This window comes from Equus asinus, chromosome 3, assembly GCF_041296235.1.
Source record: "Equus asinus isolate D_3611 breed Donkey chromosome 3, EquAss-T2T_v2, whole genome shotgun sequence".
Lineage (NCBI taxonomy): Eukaryota > Metazoa > Chordata > Mammalia > Perissodactyla > Equidae > Equus > Equus asinus.
The window spans coordinates 131190143-131208037 of NC_091792.1; the positions used below are offsets into that span (position 1 = coordinate 131190143).

General features: G+C 44.6%; 2 long non-coding RNA genes across 2 annotated transcripts in view; one reads left to right on the forward strand and one right to left on the reverse strand.

The window, feature by feature from the left end:
* LOC123284754 (uncharacterized) overlaps positions 1-17895 on the reverse strand; it is a 65430-nt gene that overhangs the window by 24122 nt on the left and 23413 nt on the right. The window lies entirely within an intron of this gene.
* Positions 1751-10085, forward strand: LOC139044877 (uncharacterized). Its single transcript, XR_011502267.1, has 5 exons — positions 1751-2192; positions 3876-3981; positions 4803-5267; positions 5960-6150; positions 9683-10085. It is a non-coding gene; the product is annotated as an uncharacterized lncRNA (long non-coding RNA).

The window sequence follows — 17895 nt, forward strand, 5'->3', positions numbered from 1 at the left end:
CTGCTTGTCCTGATGCCAGATGCCCTGTGGCTATTAGGATCACTGATTTAAACAGAATGAAAGAGTGGGACAAATCTTGGCTACCCATAGAACCACCATCAAATATCAATCAGTTCCTGATCCATGCTGAATCCTTAAAGAAAAATCCTGAGTAACCCGCTTTATGTTTAACATTGCTATTGAGTTGTAAATATTACTAGGAAAGCCTAGTTCTGAAGGATTTAGATTATATATGTCTATTTCTTTTATTATTCATACATGTTTATATGTGTGCACTATTTAACGATTATATTTAGAACAAAATATTCTACTATACTATACTATATCATGTTGTATTATGTTATAGTAAATAAAATCTTTAAGATGGAACTAATCCAGCATGCTTAAATATTTTCCAAAAGAAAACATTTAATTTAACTCAACTCAGGACCCTGACAATGTACAAAAGCTCTGTGCCTTGCATCAACTAAGTTCTACTCAACTGTTTGTATTCAATTGAGAAACGTGCTGGAAAGTGGAGCAGGGAGCCTTGGGGCAGTGTGCAAAAACTCTGGACTCTACCAGCTGTAGAGTTTAAGACAGACAGTTAGTCTCCACCTCTGAGTCTGTAAAATGAGGGCATTGAATCAGGGGACCTCAGAGTCACCTTCCAGCTCTCTGACACAGAGATGATGTGCTGGGCTCTCAGGAATTCATGCATCATCCAAGGTGGTTATTAAAGAAGGAACTTCAGGGCCCAGATTCTCAACTCCAGCTCCATTCCAGATCTCTAAGCCTGTGCTGTGATTACGGAAGTGTGTGTCCATGACTTCAGGCAAACACACATGTTCCAAGGGCTAAGAATAGCAAGACACGAGGGAGGGACAGGAACCAGAGAGAAAAAGATGGTTCTGGTGTTGTAGGCAGGGCCACACATCATGGAGTAGAAACACACCACTGAGAGAAGCTATCCTTAGCATGACTACTCCTTCCTCGTGGCCACACTGGAAGAGCCTCACCAGCTCTCCCTAGGGCAGGGCAGACCCTAACTCTGTCATTCCTTAGCAAGGACCACTATAATCTGCTCTCGCTGAGAGTAACCAATCCCTCTTATCCTCCACAATTCTGAGGCTTGGTCAGGCTAAGAACAGCCTCCAGGGTTCAGAACTGGCCCTCGAATCTCCAGCAGCAAAATACATATAATCTTATAACAGCTTATCACAGTAAGGTTGTTCCTTTGTTTAACCAGCCCTTGCTGGGCATCTTTGATTGCCAGGAAGGTGTTGGGGATGGAGGCATGAAGAGGACATGGTTCCTGCCCCCAAGGATATCCATGCCCAGTAGCAAGATCCTTATACGTAACCATTAACTGGCTTCTCGATCTTAAAGCATTTACAATACGTAGAGTCATCAGAGACATGATCATATAGTACCTACGATGATGTCTTCTTATATCCGTATCTTTCCTCCTGGGCCAGTTATTATCTTTCAACTTGAAGCCCACCCTTCTCTACTCTGTTTTGTGATGCTATAGTTGGGACCCTGCAAACTATTTTTCTGCTCAGCCAGCTGGCTCCACGTAAGGCTCTGCTGACAGGAGGGTGAAAAGGCTGTGAGGCCAAGGGAGGAAGAACAGACTGCTCTTCCTGTGTGCTTCCTAGTCCTGGGAATGTCACCCCAGCAATGCTTCCTCACTCCAGTAGTGGCAGTTCCTTCCCATAACAGTAGCTGAATCCAGTTTGCAGTTTGCCAAACACTTAGAACCCACTTTTTGGCATCAACCTCCAAGACACTGCTACCTTGCTTCTCAGAGTCTGGGCCCCAGACTCCTTTGACCTCAGAGACACCAGCACCAGCAAGCACATCCAGTCTTCAGAGGGCCAAGTTTCAGTTCCACGGGGCCTGTCCTCTCAATTTCTAAGTTCTATTAATTGCAACCTCTTGCATTTGTTTCCTCAGCCCTGGCATCGTAGCTGCTTCCTGCTGTTGCTCCCTCCATGATACCTTAAGAGTTCTCGTTTTGCCCTTTCAGTTACCTAGTGAACAGCTTCAAATAAGGGCCGTGGTTTCTGTCTCCTGATAAGACCCTGACTGAGCAGCCTCCCCTGTAAACCGAGAGGCAGCATGGAATCATGGGAAACGGCCTGAGTTTCGGGGTCACCCGGATTTGAAGTCCAGCTCTTGTAATCTGCCAGCTCTTGGACCTGGAACAGGTACCCAGTTTCTTCCAGCCTTGGTTTGCTGCTAATAAAGATGGAGCTTCCAGCTGTTGTGAGGGTAGCTGAAGTGCTTGGCACAAGAGTCCTGCTCAGTGATTAGTAGCCATTAGGATTACCATACTGTTAGCTTTTAAGGCCAAGGCCCAGGTCTTGTATATCTTATCATTCCCAGCAGGGAACAATATAAATCTATTTATATGATCTATGCTTAAAAAGGATCTGTTAAATGAAAAAAAAAAGTGCTTAAGACAATTGTGGCTCAGCGGAATAATTAACTTCTACTGACCTAACATGAAATCCTTTGTGGTGGTCAGATTTTGTTTTAAAGTTACAGTTTAAAACATCTTTTTAAGCTGTTATTTTAAAATGAGGAGCAATGAGTTTACCTGGATGATTGGATAAGGAAAGCCTTGTCATTTGCTCTTCTCCCAGCCTGGCAAAACTTCTTAGAGACTGCATGGTAGGATGTGGGAACGTACCCTATCTTCCAGAAAGAAGCCCAATTTGGCAGGGGAGTGACACATTGGTGGCTCTTTCCGGCTATACGGCAGACACTAGTTTTGTTTTTTGTTTCCTGACACACTTCATAATGAGAAAAGATTCCAACTACTCATATAATCAGTGACATCTCTTCTGAGTGTTGAATTCAGGATTCTAGTGTAAACCCTGGAAATGAACAAGGTCCCACGTGTCCTGGGCCTTCACAAGTGAATGTGGATAAAAGTCATTCCAGCAGGGAGGGCAGAACAAAGCATCTATTCTTTTATCACAGCAGACAGATAGACACCCAATCTGGGTAACGGCTGTGTACACAGGAGGAGGAGGAAGTCAGCAGTACTTTCTTGTTTCACATTTAGGGTTATATGGGGCTGGGCCTCATAAAGCTATTTGAGTCTGTGTGTGGAAGGTGTACTGTCCAGGCCAAGACTTTCTCAGTCCAAAAGGCCTGAACAAGGATGTGGAAGAGCTGGGTTCATTCCAGAATATTTCCTCCCAGAAAAGCCTAAAACTTCTACAGAGAGACAAACAGCTGCACAAAATCCCATGTCCTTCATTTCTCAAGCAAACCATGAATCTTACAGCTAACCAGGAGGCAGGTTGGAGAGAACCGGAGGCCTCTATCTGCTTGAGATGGCTTTCCTGCCTTGAAGAGGCTGTTTATTTCTTTGTGGAAGGGCGGTGACTCCTAGACACAGGAAAAGAGCCTGGCAGTTTGCAGGTGGAGCCAGAGAACGAATCATTCTGTTTTCAGAAGACTTTTCTTGTCTCCATACCTACTTGTTTTGGGGCCCTGGTGCCATGTCCTCCAGGGAGCATTTTCGGAACACGCTCTCTTCTCCCAGACCAGGTGAAGAGCTCCTGCTGGGCATCACAATGAACACAGAACCCCATTCTAGACTGTGTGCAGGTGTTCTGTCTGCTTCCTCTAGACACACACAAACACTGTACGAAACAGAGGAAGAAAGAGAGAGAGAGAGGGAGGGAGGGAGGGAAAGGAGAGGGCAAAGAGTGGGCAGACGGGAGGGAGAAGGGAAGGAAGACAGAGAGAGTGAGAGACAAAGGGAAAATCATTCACAAACAAAAGTGCTATCCGGCTGTGCGAGAGGCAGCCCTTTGCAGAAATCATCACACCCACATGGACTAAGAGACTCTTTTCTCTGGTTAATCATTCCCCAGGTTGGAGATGGCATGCCCCAACCATCTGCAGAAGCACCTGGCGAAGGAGGAGGTAACCTGAGAGGGGAGAAAGCTGGCCTGTGTCTTGAACAGGCATTAGGCTGAGGTGTGTCAGTCACCTTTGCTATGCTAATTAGGTGCAAGCCAGAGGTTTCTCCTTGGCCTGCACACAGAGCTGGTGGTGGTTCACTAGGACCCCAGGTTTATAAGCAGGTAGAGGCAGCAGCATTCAGCAAGAGCACAGAGTGACAGTGAGGGGAGGCCCAGACGCCAGCCTAGATCAAAGCCAAATAACTCATCAAGCTCCAGGGAACATGTAGCTGATGAATATGCCTCAGGCAGGTTCAAGGACAACTGGTTGGAGGCCAGGTAAGGCACAGAGGCCTGTGCGCCCTCCAAATGGAGCCTGCACGTCCTCTGGGCTGTCCCCGCCGGGTCAGTCCTTGGCTGGGCGTCAGTTATGTCAGGACACTCCATCTGTGCTTCCCCGCCCAGCCATTTCGTTACCTTGTGGTTTCTTTCTCTCCTTGGTTTCCTAGCCACACTTATTTTGAAAAATGTTAACTCTTTCTCAGCTGAATTAAGGTATGTAGGGTATGCCTACATCCAAGCGAGGAAAGATAAAGAGAAAAAAACATTTGTAGTTAGACAAGATGAATGTACAATCTAGTTTCTCCATGCTGCGTCATGGGGTCATACAGGCTGGGCATCAGCTGAGCACCCTTCTGTCCCAACTCCTTTCTTAATAGCTGTGTGACCTTAGACAAGTTAATGTCTCTGAGCCTCAATTTCTTTAATATAAAATGAGGATATTAATCATGCTCAACTCACAGGATAATATGATAATAAGGATCAAATAAGTTAGTAGGCTTGTGGCAGAGAATGCTGCAAGTCCACCTAAATATCTATTCCCTCTTTCTTTTCTAGTAATGGATTTTTACCTGGACACACGGCAGCCTGAAATAAAGACTACACATTTGAGTATCCCCGCAGCTAGTTGTTTCATTTGACTAAATCCTGGCCGAGGAGTTACACAAGGAAACATCATGGTCAACTTCTAGGGAAGGTCCTTAAATTGAAAAAGAATTGCCTTCTTGCCCTTTTCTTTTTCTTGCTGGTTAGAACGTGGAAGGGATGGCTAGAGCTCAAGCAGCCCTTTTGGTCCAGGAGGCAGCACACTTAAGATGGTAGAAGAGTAAGAAGAAAGAAGCCTAGGGACAAGAAACACTGCCTTTGCCAGGCAGAGGCTACAGGCCACATGAACAGGATAGAGCACTCAGCCTCCTGACCTCACTTTATTCTCCCTTCTGGGCCTCTCTTGCAAGCAGCAATATGATTTGGAGAAGTGGATAAAGGCCAAAAAGAGCCTCCCAAAACGCACAGACTTTGGAGGTAAGTCAACCTGGGTTTGCCTCTTGGCTTCTTCATCTACTAGCTGTGTGACTTTGGGCTAGTTATGATCCTTTCTGAGCCCCAATCTCCTTATGTTAAAATGGAACATGGGATAATACTGACCCCTCAATATTGTTGTATGATTTAAACAAGAAAATGTCATTCAAGTTCTGAACACAGTGCCTGACAGACTATGAGTATTTGGTAAATGTTTAGAAATGAAGCTTGAACTTTATCTTTCACCGTTTCCAACCCTAGACCCAGGCTTCCTCCAGACCCATCCACTGACTGTCCCCAACACCAACTCTCTCTTCCCAGTGCTGTGCCTTTTGCTCCCTAGGTCTCCACCTAGGCTTCTTCTCTGACCCTCCCCATCTCCCACAGGTTTTCAGAGCAGCTTTAGGCCCTGCTTGAATTCCAGCCCTGGGAGAGCTCTCTCTCTATCTTCTGAGCGGTGCCAGCATTTGATGTCCGACCACTTATTAACATTTACTGCCGTGTATTGGTATTTAATTTGAAGCGCATGTCTCATCTTGCCAGCCATACCGTACGCTCTGCAATGCGTGGATCATGGCTTTTCCACCTTTTATCCCCTCAGCCCTTAACTGAATGCTGTGTTCTGGCCTCAGTGAATACTTGCTGAACAAGGAAAACAAATCCAATTAACCAGAACCCTCTAATTTATTTTTCAGAATCCTGTTTGGATCTATGTGTCCATGGACCTATTGCTTTTCTGTGTTCCTCAGAGTACAAAGTACACTGGGGTTGGCGCCCTCCTGGAATGTCACCAGGGGCTCAGTGAACTCTGCACAGCATCCCACTTAGGTCCACCAGCAAGATTGCTTTGCCAACCTTGGTCAGTCTTTGGGCATAAAAGGAAAAGGTGAGAGAGGATTTCACTTAGGAGAAATCCATTATTCCAACCAAGAAAAACAATCAAAAAATGTTCTGTGGGTGGTAAGTTGATACTACTACTTGGAATTTGGGAGCACCTTTAACTTGTCGATGGAAAAAGGAATATTGTCATGTAACCCAACACTATTATTTTGAATATGAGAACGCGTTTAATTTGTCTTTTTAAACAGATAGGTTAGACTCATTTTATGTGCCTGTGCTTAATTTGCACGCTGCCCCTACTGCCTCGAGGAAATGACCAGAACAGCAATAGTGCTGATCTGGGAGGCTCTAGAATGGTGTCCTCTCCCAGGAGAGGCTGCACAGCCTTCCTCCAAGCAAGCTGGCAAGGCCCACAGGACTGTGAGTTCATCCTAGCTGCACGGTGGGTCAGAAGCATTACAAAAGGAATTCTAGTGCCACCACTGTCACTTTTCAGTAGGTAATTTAAGACTTACTTGGGGATGCTTTTTAAAAACATAAATTCCCTGATTTCTAACCTTAGCCTCCAACCCCACTATTCAGGAGGTCTATGGGAGAACTCAGGAATCTGCATTTTGACCAAAACTTCAAATAATTTTGATACAGAAGGTGTTACACAGACTATACTTTGAAGAAGACAGCTTTCAGGGAAAGAAGTGTCCTTCTTACAGGAATCACTACTGCCTGCCTCTGACAATCTTTCTACTTCAGACGTGGCAGTAACAAAGTAATAACGAGTTAATAATCTGAGTTAAAATGTAGACAGAGCAATAATTTGAGTCTAATTTTGGAGGAGAGATCCTCTGATCCTGGAGAAGTGGGTGGCGAGCTCTGCTAAGAGAGCTTGCACTAAAGGGTGGGTCAAAATGCTTTTTTGGAGGGTAGGGGCAGGTCCTGGAAGTGCTGCCAAACTGTGGAAGAGAAGAACATTGGCCACCAGCTGTTCTGGGAGAGTGACTCATCAGCCTATGTGGCAGTAACCACGGCTGGTGGAATGACTCCCTCAGCCGTGGGGGGCGTGATGGGGGAGGTGATGGCTGTGGTTGGAGAGAGCGGTGCATTCCAGAGGGGAGCCAGACCTCCTGCATGGATGCCTATCCGTGCTGTCAGTCACCTTGGCAGTGATGAAGGAGGGAGAGGGAGGGGCAAATGAACGGTCTCAGCAAGACCACAGAGGCACCATTTAGTCATTGGTATTAAAAGCCCTGTGTTCACCATCCCTGGACTCACCCTTGCCTCCTGCTCTTCCTCACCCCTAAATCCAATTAACAAATCTGGTCGACCCTACACTTCAATGTGTTCTAGGTCCCCCTTTACCATGACCTTTGTTTCACCACTATCACACATGATGCATTTTTCCCTTTCTACATGTGCCCACCACCATGACCAGAACTCGAGCCCCTGTCATCTTTCACTTAGACTCCAGGCTCCCAACCTGTTGTCCTGCGTCCTGTCTCCCTACCTCCAATCCATCCTTCACACAGCCACCAATGTGTTCTCTCTAAAAATGAAGATCTAAGCATCTCATTCCCTTACTTAACGTCCACAGCTGACCGCTTAAACTTCGAAGCACTAGAATCACCTGGAAGGCTTGTTAAAACACAATCCTGAGCCCTATCTGGAATGTTCTTCACTCTTCCACATTTCCCTCCCTTATCCACTGAATTCCTGACACTACAGGTCTCCATGAAGCCATCTCCATCTCCTCTGCCTCATCTTCACTTCACCTCCGCCATCACCATCATCGTTATCATCACCAACCAATACACACTGAGTATTTATTATGATGCATTCCACTGGATCCTCACAAATAAAAACCCATGACATGGGTACCATTATTCTTCCCATATAATATAGATGTTGAAACTGGGACTCAGATCAGTTCAGAAACTTGCCCCAGTCACACAGCTAGGAAATGGTAGAGCCAGGATTCAATTCTAGCAGCCTGACTCCAGTGCCTGGGCTCCTGACAAGTACCACCTCATCCATGTGGAATTCCCCCCTCCAGGCTCTCTTACATATTTAAACATGCCTGCAATAGAATGGGAGGTCTCTCTTACCAGACTGTGAGTTATTCATGGACAGGGCTTCACCTTTGCTTCCTCTGCCTAGCACGTGAAGAGCACTCAATGATGGGTGATCGAATAAATTAATTACTTGAGCTAGAGTGTTTGCATATGTAAAGTAAATTTTCTGATGGAGTGTTGGGCCATGAGAAATAAGAAGCATTACAGATTATTTAAATTCCTTATCATATAACAACTCAACATATAGTTATGCACCATATACCATTATATTGGGGATACATAGGTATCCCTATGATAATAAATGTAAGTGATACACAGGTATCACTGTATTAGGGGAAACCTTGAGAAGAATGGGGATCCAAAGAACATGGTTGCCATCTACTCCTAGTGGTCACCATTTTGTCCATTCCCATCTTGGTTACCTTGATTATGTCTTTTTAACCTATTCACGATGATGAGAGTTTTTACCCTTAAAACAGCATGAAGGTACCACTACACTGTCATTTTGCAGAAAACTTTAATATCTTTTCTACTGGTCTAGAAAAACAGAAAGTCAACATTTTAAACCAAAAGGAAAAAGAAATTACAGGAGCAGGTACATTCGAGTACAAATTTCCTGTGTGTTTGGAACCAAGACCAAGTCAGTGTTTTCTGTAAATAACCACCATTAAAAAGAGAAGATCAATTATCTTCTATATACAAATCCAAAGTGTAGGCAAACATCAACTTTTGCTTCTTCTCTCTTTCACTGGGAGGGAAATTGTTGCCAGCCAGCCCTCAGGGTATACCCCCTGCTGCAACTTTCTTTCCCAGGTTAAGAAACTACAATCTTGGTCCAGAAAGGAAAATGAGAGAACTCTACATCCCAGAGTAAAAGTGACCTGTCAGCACTCAGAGTTATTCCAGAACTAGTGCACACCTCAGAAGCTTCTCCCCAGTTTTACTCTGGGCTTAAGATCATGGAATGTCAGAAGTGTTTGTTTCTTTTCCATCTGACTTCAAGGTCCTTGTCAAAACACAGCATGAGTTAACAGGCTCTGTCAAGCAAGTGCCCCATAAAGGCACTTGAGAGCCCAGCCAGCTCCCTGCACCGTTCTGAAAGGCTGAGATACAGGGAAAAACTAGATGGACAGCTCTCCCCTCCTGCAGTGTACATTCTAATTCTCATGCTGCTGACCGTGCAAATTCCTGCCCTCTCAGGCAGGTTTTGGGTGCAGGTGGCGCCATCCTTGGAGCCAGGAAGGCCCACTGTCTGGGCCTCTGTGTCTTTTCTGCCGACACAGAGGCAAAGCTTCAAGGGCCTTCTCTGACCTGCAGGGGCCCAGAGCCTGGGGTCCTTCCTCAGAGGCCATGTGGACGCTTTTGCTCCCTTTAAAGCAGTGGGCATCAGCGACCGCTTTCTACAACTCCCTTAGGCTGGTTTTTCCACCCTACAAGTCAGTAAGTACACATCTTTGCAGAGAAGCCCGGAGATCTAAGCACCTAAGCAGCAAAAAAATACTTTTCCAACAGGGCCTGCTAAGGACACGTGGTCGCAGACATTTCCTGCCTGAGCCTGAGCAGCTTTCCTCGTCTTGCACACACGCTCCCCCTACTGCCTGACACAGACAATGCACCCCTGGGTCCAGCAACGGGGACCGCTCCAGCCTGGCGCAGGGATGGCCGTGTTGAAAGGCTGCAGAAGAGTTGCCAAAAACTGAAATAGTGGGTCCTTAAGAATTCTTCCATTGCTCCAGTGAAGGGCCTAAGCTGAATCTTTCTTTACACTTCAGGAATAAGCTCTGTAATAAAGACTGAATAAATAAATCCTCCCTAAAATAGAGTTCTGCCAAATAAATTAAATTTAGAGTTCCTCTACGAGTTAAATAAATGAAAAGAATTTTAGATTCTGGGGACTCAGATCCAGGCTTGCTCCTTTATCTGATGTGTGACCTTGGACATGTCAACCTTTTTAAGCCTCAGTTTCTTCATCTGTAATGTTGGCATATTGGTATTGCTTATCTCCTAGTGTTGTTGTGGAAAGAAAACGAAAGGATGAATGTCTGAGAAGAGTGTTTTATAACATGCAAATTTAATGTGAGTTGCTATTATTTCTTTGCCTTCCAATCCAACACACACACAGGCATACACACACACACACACACACACACACACACACGCCCCTTTTCCATACATCTCAGTGGAAATGGTAGTTGAGGCAACCTGAACCCCGAAAAGGAAGCTGGGCAAGGAAAGCTCAGGCGCAAACAGGAAGTAACAGAAATGCCACCAGAAAAATTACCTCAGGCCAAAGAACCAAAACAGTCTTAGGTTAAGTTTTTAAAGATCAAGTTAGATTTAGTTAATGATTTGGGGTGTTGCCAGCCTGGCTTGACCCCCTGAATTAGAGGGTTTTCAGAAATGACTAGGTAATTCCTCTGACCTAGATTTGACCTCCCAAATGGGAATTCTCCCTCGGCATTTTAGGACCTCTACAGCGGGTAGGTTCCTGCTTTTATAAATGTAAGTCTCTCCTCCTTTTCCCCTGTGGCAACAGGAGGGGCCCAGGCCAGGCCGGCCGGGTGGAGCTGGGGCCCCGCCTTGCTGTGCCCTGGGGAGCCGCCCTGCAGCTCCTCTCAGATTACCGCCTCCCTTCCTGGCTTCACAAACTCGCCACATGGTAGGTTGGCTTCTTGAGAGAATGTAAGAAAAGCACTCCAGTGCCGGCCGCACAAAGAACTTTTACAGGTCTGGGGATTATGTCCAACTTTCCATCCAAATTTTTGTTAAGAGGAGACAAAATCCTAGATATTTTTCTAGGGGGAGAAAAAAACTAAAGGGAAACATATCAACATGTCAGGACACGTTGTGTGGTTTATTTTCTTGTTTTTCCTGTCTCACTCTTGAAACCTCTTTCAAAAATCCTGCCACCTTTCTTAACTCCTCCTTAATTTTGTGTGTATTTTAAAGTAAGGAAGGGAGAGGATTAGAAGCCTAAGAATTTGAAGTCATCACCAAGCATTCCTAAAACTTACTTGTTTGCAGAACCAGAGTTCTTTTTCTGGCATCCAGAAGAAGAGACTTAATTTCTACCTCCCTTGCTTTCACCTTTTTTGTTAAACGACTCCTCTAACCCTTAGCAAAATGCTTTGTGCAAGTGAGAGTCGGAAAGTGAGGAGACCCACGCCCAGCCTTTGAGTGGCTCCTGTCTGTGGACAGTGCTATGGAGACAAATGGAAATAGTCTCAAGATGGTACCCTGTCTCACGTTAGCTTTTGTATATTTTGCAATGGCCTCCACCTGGACAATGGCCTCCAACTGTACATGTTCAGTTGAAAACTGGACTGTTAGGAATGATGGCAACGGTGCTTTCAAAGTGTTTGCACATTTGAGCCTCATGAGGACCCTGGGAGCACAGTGAAGAGGTAGAATTAAGCTGGTGTTACAGGTGAAGAGATGAGGAGCAGAGAGGTAAAGTGATTCATCCAAGCCACTCAGCTGGTTCCCTATGAAGCCCAAACTAAGAGGTCATGGTCTTCCAAATCCTACTCCAGCATTTAACGCCCACTGAGGCCTTACAGCCAACACGTTCTACAGGCTCTCATTTCTGCCGAACAAATAAACTACCATTTTTAAACATAGGGTAACATATGCATTTAAAATAAGATAACTTTTTACAAATTACACAGGGTGTGTTTCCTAAGCAAAAATGAGACTCTGAGGCCTCATTCAACAGATAGTATGTTTTTTATATTAAAAATTTATTTTAAAGAGTAATTCATTTACGTGTTTCAAAAGTCAGAATTCTAAAGCACGGTACACCTAAGAAGTCTTCCTGCCATATCCCATTTCTCCACTTCCTTCTCGCCTTTGTTGATAATTTTTTTTCATCCTACCTATGTTTGTGAAAATACAAATGTGTATTCTTGTTTATTTGTAGTCCTACAAAAAAGAGAACATATATAGTGCATTTTGAATTGGTTTTCTGGAAGAGTGGTGGACTTTGCTAAACCATCCCCCTCTTGCCTGGGAACCAAGGGGTCACAGGCATTGATTTGCAAGCAGCCCAAGTGTGACAAGAATCCAAAAGAGTTAAAGCAATAAAAGCTTCGACCGGATAGGTTTGCCCCATAAAGCTGGGTCCCTCACTAAACCAGAACCAGACGTGGCTGCTGCAAGTCAAGCCTGGGATTCTATGCCAATCACTGGCTGGGGCAGCTAGCTGTTTCTCATGGCGAAACCTGTGTAGATGCCCAAGTAAAACCCACACGATATGTTAGGACAAATGTTTTCAACATGTAATTGTCTGTTACTGTTGCTCAGAGGACGGTTAGTGATGATTCCCAGGAAGTGTCAGAACGTCTGACAGACAGAGGGGCCATCTTAGTGCAACCTCCAAGTAGGATTCTTCTACCAAAGGAGCTTTCACATCTTTCCCATTGTCACTGTACATGGAAAAAAACGAAGATTGAGGGACATCAAACCCAGGCCGCTCCAAGGACAGGAAGACCAGGGGCTCTCTGTGAGCAGGAACACCAGGCTGAGAGCTAAGAGATGGAAGGTCCAGTGAAGGCCAGTCCAGCTGGGCCACAGCTTCTCTGGACTCAGGAAAGGGCATGGGTCAGACCAACAAACACAGAGACTGCTTCCTCAGCCCCACTGGTTATGGGTTTAAAACGGTTCCACATGAAAAGGAGCTGAAGACGGACCTGGGACCCTCCGGATTCTCCACACTGTTGACAAGGCAGGTCCTGAGGAGGCAGCTGGGGGATGCGTCACAGGGTCACCTGTTGCTCCTTGTATTAGTTTACTAGGGCTGCCATAACAAGGTACCACAGATGGGTGGCTTAAACAGCAGAAATCTATTATCTCATGGTGACGGAGGATAAAACTCTGGGATCGAGGTGTCAGCAGGGCTGGGTCCTTCTGAGAGCGCAGGGGAAGCATCCGTTCCAGGCCGCCCTCCTTGGCTTGTGGAGGGTCGTCTTCTCCCTCTGTCTCTTCACATTGTCTCTCCTCTATGTGTGTCTGTCTAGGTCCAAATTTCCTCTTTGTGTAAGGACACCAGTCACACTGGATCAGGGCCCAGCCACCCTAACAATCTCGTTTAACTTGATTACCTTTGTAAAGACCCTATCTGCAAATAAGATCCCATTGTGAGGTGTGGGGGGTTAGGACTCTAACATCTTTTTTGTTTAGATGTTTAAAGAATTTATTTAAATTAAAACTTGCTGCTTATTGTCAGCATTAATAGTAATGTACTATTAGTACTTTTTACTCTTTTAAATACAAATGCCAAAAGCCAAAATTTTCCAGGGTTTTTTTTTTTTTTGCAAAGCACCACTTACTGTTTATTAGTAAAGGTTTCTGGGGCCGGCCCTGTGGCCGAATGGTTAAAGTTCTGCATGTTCTGCTTTGGCTGCCCAGATTTGCAGATTTGGACCCCAGGAGCAGACCAACTCTATTTGTCAGCCATACTGTGGAGGCATCCCACATACAAAAGAGAGGAAGATTGGCACAAATGTTAGCTCAGGGCTAATCTTCATCAAGCAAAAAATTAAAAAAGAGGAAGATTGGCAACAGATATTAGCTTAGGGCTGAACTTCCTCAAAAAAATGATTTCTGACGTTGAATATGAGAAATTTGAAAAGCATATTCTGCATTTTTTACTCTTATGATATTTACTTGGGATCATAAAATTTTAGAAAAGACTTTTTTCTCCATTTTTTTTATTATGGCAAAATACACATAATATAAAATTTACCGTCTTAACCATTTTTAAGAGGATGGTTCACTGATGTTAAATACATTTATATTGTTGTGCAACCATCACCAACTTCCAGCTCCATAACTCTTTTCGTTTTATAAAACAGAAACTCCATACCCATTAAACAATAACCCTCCATTCCCCTCCCCACTCCCAACCCCTGGCACTTACCATTTTACTTTCTGTCTCTATGATTTTGACTACTCTAAGTATCTCACATAAGTAGAATCAGACAGTAATTGTCTTTTTGTGACTGACTTAGTTCACTTAGCACAATGTCCTCAAGATATATCCATGTTGTAGCATACTGCAGAATTTCCTTCCTTTTTAAAACTAAATAATATTCCACTGTATGTATATAGCACATTTTGCTTATTCGTTCCACCATTGATGAACACTTAGGTTGCTTCCACATTTTAGCTATTAGGAATAATACTGCTGTGATCACTGGTATACAAATATCTCTTTGATACCCTGCTTTCAATTCTTTTGAGTATACACCCAGAAGTGGAATTGCTGGATCATACAGTAATTCTATTTTTAATTTTTTGAGGAACCACCATATTGTTTTCACAATGGCTGTACCATTTTAATTCCCACCAACAGTGCATAACAGTTCCAATTTCTCCACATCCTAACACTTATTTTCTGACTTTTGGTAGTAGCTGTCTTGATGGGTGTGACATGGTACCTCATTGAGTTTTGATTTGCATTTCCCCGATGATTAATGATGAGTACCTTTTCATGTGCTTATTGTCCAATTGTATATCTTCTTTGGCAAAATGTCTACTCAAGTCCTTTGCCCATTTTTAAATTGGGTTGTTTGGTTTTTCATTGTTGAGTTTTAGGAGTTCTCTACATATTCTCGATATTAATCCCTTATCAGATTCCAATATATCCTTTTTGAAGGGACACAACCAACCCATAACATCCCTTTCAGATCCACAATTGTCCTCCCCATTTCCAGAAGTGCTGGCCTCACATCCCCATTCCACCATTGAGAACAAAGCCAGACTGGGTCTGTGGAAGTGTATTACACGGACATGTTATGGAAACTGGGAGGGAGTTTGAGATCCCCTGGTTTATAATCCATTGCTTATGTACTATTTGTATACTAAATATAACATAGTTCTCGTTACGGAAAATGGCCCTGTCATTTTCAACACATGCTTTTTTTTGTCCTTATAAAGTCCAAGGCAGAAAAAAAAAAATCCCTCCCACTATTGTGCTATAGACCAAGCTCCCTCACCTCTCCCTCATACACACACCTGACCATTGACCTGGAGATCCTGATGCCCAGATTGTACAAAATCACATGCTCTTTCTACTCAGAAATAAGATTTTTCTTTACCTACACTTTAGAAAATATACCAAGCTACAAGGTATATCACTCTCTCTAGCTGGGCTTTTGGTGTTGTGGTTGTTAGTCGTTTTACTTTTGTTTCTGTTAAATCTGGCCTGACATCTTTGCTGAGACACTGTGACAAACACTTTGGACCCAAGACTTGGCATGACCGGGTGTGGCTTGGCCCATCTCTTGTCAGGCAGGTGCAAACAACCAAGCTCAGTTCAAACATGCTCCAGGGATTCAGCACCTGGAAATCCCCACAAAGCTAATTCCATTCCAGACCTTTCTCAACACCCAGAGGAGGGAGCACAAGGGCTGATTGTCCTTACAAGTTTTCCTGCCTGCAATTCTATAGTCTGGGGGATTGTAGGGATATGGGGTGAGTAGGAATGTATATTTATTAGTGTTGGGTCTCAAGTCAAGAAGTAGATCTGATGCCTTAGAGGAGCCCAGTGACCAAATGTCATGCCCTGTAATTCTGAACGATGGTCTTTAGAACTGAGTGACTTCTGGCCCAGGGGTAACTACCTCAAACTCCTCTACCAGCCTCAGACCAAGGACCTATTTTCCACAGGCCTATTGCCTTTGTGATTCTTGTGTTTTGTTGTTTCCCGTCACTCTTGTTTTCCACATTTCTTGGGCTCCATCCAATGCTGAGTAATGATTCAGAGCCAGAAGCTTTGAGGAGTTAAGCTGCCACTCCAAAGAGGGGAGTAACTAACAGCTCCAGGCACCAAATGGTGGACCCCCTTACCTGACCCATAAGCTCATGGCCTCAAGGGGCCTGTAGGAGGAGTTGGGTGTAGCCAAGCCAGGGTGATGTGTTTTCTTTGGCAGGACTGGGGAGAAGCAAAGATGTTCCAAGCTGAACCTCCATCACTGGTCTTCCTAGGGGAGGTCTCTTACTTCACACACTAAGTGTGACAGCCCGTAGGCTACTGCTCTTCTTCCTTTCTCCTCCCATGTCCCATCCCACTCAAGGTTCATCTTTGGAAGTATTTTAGTCCAAAATCTCCTTAGGGTGAAGAAAAGATCTGAAATTGGGAAGGGTGTAACACAGTCTTTTCCCTTGCATGACCCTGGTGTATGACACATCCACTGGACACCATGCTGGTTGGAACTTATGGGTGGACCCCAGGGTTGGTGTGGGAATTCCGCGTGTCTGAAAGAATGCCTGAAGTGAGGTGCTGGGCACATGAGCAAGCAACCAAAGTGCACTGTGCAAAATGATGATAATGATGAAGACAGCAACAACAGCCAACATGTGCTAAGTGCCATTGTGTGCTAGGTGGTGTTCAATTTAGTCCTCACAACAATCCTATGAGGTAGCTTACTATTACTATTCCCATTTTGCCAGTGAGGAAACTGTGTCACAGAGAAGTCCATGATTACACAGTTAATAAGAAGTCGCACAGTTAATACAAAGCAGAGACAGCCAGGACTTAACCCTGGCAGTCCAGCTCTGCAGTTGACACTCTCAGTCATCACTCTGGATTAACAAAAACATGAGTATTACTGTCCTCATTTTACAAGTTAGGAGACTGAGGTGCAGCAAAGTCAAGTGCCTTGACCCATCCCACACAGCCAGGGAGACGCAGAGCCGAGACAGGCCCCTCCCATTTTGACTCTTACCCACGCCCCCCATCGTGGGGTGGGGAGGTTAAGAAAGAGCCATGGAGTCAGGACGTAACTGCATCCTACCCGCCCTTCTCCACCCCAAGTTTCTACCTTCCTCCTGAAGCTTCAAGCTCTCATTTCAAGGGACAGGAAGCTACCAGAAAAAGAGCCAGATAGTGAGGGAGCAGGTGCAGAAATGAGAAACCTGCACCTGCAACCAGGAATCAGTCCAACACGCCTCACGGAACTGACACCTGGCCACCCAGGTAAGGCGTCCAGAGGCCCCGAAGCAAAGGAAGGTGAGCAAAAGAGGAAGTCAGACTTTCCAGAAAGGTGAACACGGAGTAGCAGAAAAAAACAAAAGGGGGTTAAGATGTGGAAAAAACAGGTTGGAATCAGATACCCCTTCAGTTATAAAGAACTATAGAGAGGAAGTAGTCCAAACCTCTTATTTTATGAATAATGAGAGCAAACGCTGATTGGGCTCTTCTCATGTGCCAGGCACTGTGCTAAGGACTTTCCTCGTGCTGACAACAATCTTATGAGGCAGGTGCCATTTTGGTCTTCACGGGGAAACTGAGTCAAAGGTTAATTGGCCCAGTAAGCGGTAGACCCAGGCACTCTCCTTTGCTCCAAAGCTTAGCTTTTTTTGTACTGTATAACCTTTTGTGATGGACCATTCCAAACAGACAAAATTAGAGAGAATACTGTAATGAACCCCTGTAAATCCACTGACCAGTTGCAATAATCATCAACACAAGACAGATCCTATTTCACCATCTATCCCTCATCCATTCTTCTACTACTAGAATATTTGGAAGTAAACCACATACATATTACTTCTGTATTATATCATCCTCTTATTATCCGAACATACCTTAATATGTTTCTACAAGAAAAAAGGACTTTCTTAACACAGCCATAATACCAGTGCTACATCTAAAGAAAATAACAATAATCTAATATCATCATATATCCAAACACTGTTCAGATAGCTCACATTGTCCCATAAGT